Raw genomic sequence first — 5,107 nt, 5'->3', positions numbered from 1 at the left:
TGGCTGAAGGAAGAAGAGCGTCGACTTTTGCTGATCTTTATTGGAGGCAGCGAGGAGGGGCGGGCTACACGTGATCGCCGCAAAAATGCACCTGTGGAACCATTGCACTCGGCCGCTGGTTTTCAAATTCTCTCTATGATAAAGGGCTTCAGTATTAAGGCTCCTTGGTGTAGAAAGGTGTGCTACAGGACTTGTACCATAGAATCTCATATGTTATTATCACTGATTTGATCCTCCATAGGCTTCAAGATAACTCATCTTTTAGTTCATTTACGAAATTTGGATGTACATGTAGACCACCCAGGGATTGTTTTCAAGTCTAGTCTGGATACAGAAGGTGTAAACGATCTTCTGCACTGGTCAGGAGCCCTGGGCCACCCACCATCTCCATCCTTTCCCTGATGCTTAAACTGCACAAGACATGCATGAAGCCTCAATGTGCATCAGCAGAAACCACTGCATAATTATGATAATCTGATGTATCACATTCATCTGGGATGTGTGCTGTGTGAAGTAAATGAATAATTAAATTATCTTACATTGTCACAGAGGGCATCAAGTCATAATACAAGACATACTGGTGCAATTTCTCTCACACATTTTTGATCCAGCACTGGTTGGGCAGTCAGTATCTCTTGAGAGAATCTGTATAATATTAAAAAAGAACAAAAACGTTTAGCTTTTTGATAAATTTAATTTTTATTTGCTCATAATCTTTAACTTGGACATCTCCTATTGGAGTCACAAGCTGAAGAGGCTGCATATGAATGGTCTACTGAATCTCAAAGCAGAAATATATTCTCTTACTCCCCACTAAACTGTCTATAAACTTGCTGAGTGGACACTTTCCAGCTGAAATACAAATCATCTTAGTGGGAAATATTTCAGTAGCACTTACACGAGAATATAATAACATATAAATGCAAAGTCTAACAGAGATGTGCTAGAATGAGGGAATCCAAACTAGCCTCTGAAAAATATAAAAAAATGCACCCTGCTCATGTTATTAAAACACAAAGATAAATACTGTGTTAATAGAAAAAAGGCATTTTATGGCCAAGTGGGTTTTTCTACTATAGCCTATTTATGCATCTGAATATATAAGTATGTACATTGCACTTTTTAAAACACAAATTAAAAATGTTGAGCCAAAGTACAATAAGCAATTATATAGTTTACTTAATCAAATGAATAAAAATTCAGGCATAAAAGGTTTCAAAATTGAAGATAATAAATTAGACATTGATATAAGTGTTCTTCACACATGATTGTGAACATTGTGTGAAGCAGCCAATGTTGCTGAATGCCAGAGAGCAATAAAAACCTGTGTGTCATACAGAGTGGAGCCATCTCACACCTCACAGCTACAAAGTCTGAGGTACGAGGCACCGTTAAACACGTTCATAGGGAGGTGTAGCACTCAAGGTCTGGATCCTGAATAGTTCTGTGGGTTTTGGATTGTTGGTTCTGTCTCAGAGCCAGAGGAAAACACAAAAAGTCACACAGCTGTAGCTGATAATAGCATGTACTATGTATTATTTAGTGTCGCTCATCATTTATTAATCACACTGACAGTTATATTCGAACATATGTCAGACCTCAGTGACGAAGTGTGTGAGGATTATGTGTGAGCATTCGTGTGTGGTTATATATATTTGTGATAGAGGATTATGTTGGCCAACACTGACCATGGTGACTTGTGTCAGGGCGTCTTTAGTAACTAGTCTGACTATTTATTCTCTTTTTTTCTGTGGTCTCTTTAGACTGCCCTGTATAAGGAGGATTGAGACCAACAAACCAAATACTCAATATGTAACGTAGATATTTTAGATTTGTGTGTGTTCTGTATTTTAAAGTGTCATACAGCCATTATATTTTTTAATGTCTATAATACAACTAGACCCCTGAAGTTGTTATTCAATGTTCCTTAATACGTTTTTTAGCTCTGTTCTTCCACTTTGGTCCAGATTCCCTTACTATTTGTCCTCAGCTGATGAGTTCTACTGACTTGGAAATCCCTTATCTTTTCATGTATAGTGGTACACGGTTCACATATTTTTCCTTTAGTGAATTGTCTCTCACAACTACTTGCTACATTGCCATTAAACTTGGTACGAATATTCATGACTAGTTGTAATAACTTTGACAATCCTTTGCCTTTTCATTCAGCCCCACCACAGGGCGAAAATGTCGTGCATCATAAACCCAATTACTTTAGATTATAACCCACAACACTATGATGTCACTAAATGTCACTCATATCAGCCTTGGTTGTACGTTGTATTGTTTTTTACATGGCATGCTACACTAAGATAGTACTCATGGCAGCGTTCAGCTTAAAGCAAGACTTGCATTAATGTAGGTGCCAGATGTAGGTGCCAACCACACAACATTTGCTAAAGTGATTTTTCTTTACGCTTCGTTACACTACATCATAAATCAATGTTGTAGGAGTGCAACCTTAACAAGTAACCATTTAATTCCACTGAATGGCTGTCTCCAACTTGATAAATGGATAGTGGACTGTAGTCAGTAAAGGAAATGATGTGTTGTATTTAATCGATAAATTAATATATCAATAAATCAAACCTAACTAAAACCTCAATTAGAAACCAGTTAACATTACTGAAAGACCTGAATCAATATGTGGTTTTAATAGATCTGTGTGTGTCTGAATAATCCTGATTCATTCTTTGTCATTATGGTTGGACTGCATGCAGCATGTGGGCCCAGAATCAATATGAATCCATCTTTTTCATGTCTTCACCAAGGACAAAAAAATGTATTTTAATGAGATTGCCTTTTGTGGATGAACATTTTTAACAATTCCTGGTAAGAAAGGAATCGATAGCCTGCTCCTGCTGTGTCTACCACCTGAACTGTTCAGGTTCCACCCACGTGACAGTTCAATGTGCACTAAGCAAACACCCACCAAAAATATGTCACTACTTATACCGTAACAAACGTATCTTGCCTATTTGGGTTTTTATTTTTGTTTACAATAATGCTACAGCATTTCTATGTTAATGGTCACAGAAATATTTTTAATGATGTATGTCTGTTGTGCCTCACACCTGAACACCCCCAAATCCTAACAGAGTTCTGGTCAAGGCCCCTCAAAACAGACAGTTCAGTGTAAATAAAACATTAAATGCAACCCACCCCAGCATCTGAAATTTTAATTCCCAGCTATACATTCAGGTCTGGATAGTGCAAATCTATATCTCCCCCCCCCAAATCTAACCTATTTGTGGATGTTGACGATCACACTATACCCTATACGGCCTTCCAGGGAGCCAGGCAGGGGGCCAGGGGCCTTTATAATAGGGTTTTTGAGAACAGCTGTCTTGTATGGCCTCATGTTGTTCCCTGAAGGAGGTGCAGGGGTAAGCGGATGGGGGTGGTGGGGCTGCCACATGGTCCACGGTCCCTTCCTCCACATCATCAACCTACTCCTCTCATCTTTCAAGAGAGACTGTTGCCAAATAAACAAATAGACCTTTGCACACATATGCTTAGAAATGATCAATATTATACAAAAGCAGAGTGAGAAAAAACATTGTTACTAGTAACAAAAGCAACATTTCTAAATGACAGGTTTCTTTTTTGTGACTAATTTTTAAAGTAAATTCTTCCATCTACTCCAATGCTCCATAATTCAATATCTGCATACAATCAGTACCAACATATCAGTGTTTGGCCTTCGCAATATAGACATTTTTAAAAAGGCAGCACTAACCTATCACTTACTCTATGTCCACACTCCATGGCTGTAGAAAAGCAAAACAAAACGAGTAAGCGTTAGAAGTGTTTTGACCATGGAGACAAAAACCACATTGATTACACTGCAACACATTTTTTCTGCCAGGCAATTATTGTTTTGTTTTAGAAAATAATTGGACCTAAACATACAAAAATGCTCCATTGTACAAACAAGGAATTTTCAAGGCATCCGATAGCAGAAAGCTGTGTGTTTTCTCATGTAGTCACTGTATATGAGTTATTTACAATGTTAAATAATGTCAAAAATGCATTAAAACAGAAACTATGTTTTTGTCTCTGCACATATTGCAAATCTTGTTACATCTTGGTACTGTTTGGATTTAATATTGATTTATAGGCAAATTCCTCCCACCATTAAACAGTGGATTTAGATGCACATTTTGTTGTTAAAGAACTTTCTGAAATTATTTATGGAATCTAAACTTAGTGGAAAAAGTCTGACGTAACAGGCTTTCTTGCTCAAAATACTTCAAATTCTAATTAATGAAAATGGTAATTTAGGCTCACAGATGATCCTTCTCATTCCAAGGAGCAGACATTTCTGTCTGCAATGGTCTCCAGGGTAGAGTTGAAGTGCTGGAAAGTGGATCAGAGTGAAGTGCTGCTTGATCCTCAGGGAAAAGTAAAATAAATTATTGTATACTCAAGACTGACTGAAAACAGAAGGGGCTTTGACTCTGATCTCGTTAGGAAAATTAAATGCTTGGTTTTGCTGGTCTTGATCTTTATTTTAAGGAGTTTAAGGTATAAAATTATTGACCAAAAAGGGTGCTGGCCTGCACAGTCGTGGGTGTTACAGACATGTTCCTACTGTGAGTGTAAAAAAGCGAGTTTAAATAATGAGCTATAGGCAGATGACATGTGGCGTCTCATGACAACAGAGACTGGAAAGAAGATGGAAATCAAAAGAAATGTGCCCAAGGCCATCCTCTGTTGTTCCCTGACCCCATATCATTTTACCCTGAAGGTGTGCTTTGACAAAGACTTTAAAGTTCCCGTGAATACAACAGAGAACATGGTACAGTCACTGCAGTCATTTCATAATCTCATAATAATGGGCAGTAACTGTAGTTACATTTGCTCTATGCAGTATTCCCAGACAACAGCAGGACTCTTGCAGCCTGATATATATAAACACTGTCAGTTGTGTGTTTCCCCTCTTGTCTCTACATGCCCAGTAGATTTCTGAGCCTTGGTTTCACCTTACACATAAGGAATGATGTGTTGTTATCTGCTCCACTGGTATTGTGATATGTTCGTGCTTTAGACCGGGCATACCCCTCGAGGAGTATTTAAATTTACATTTTGTAACTGTCACATTTTA

The sequence above is a fragment of the Channa argus genome, chromosome 12 (assembly GCF_033026475.1).
Source record: "Channa argus isolate prfri chromosome 12, Channa argus male v1.0, whole genome shotgun sequence".
Classification (NCBI taxonomy): domain Eukaryota; kingdom Metazoa; phylum Chordata; class Actinopteri; order Anabantiformes; family Channidae; genus Channa; species Channa argus.
This window is presented reverse-complemented; position numbering follows the sequence as displayed.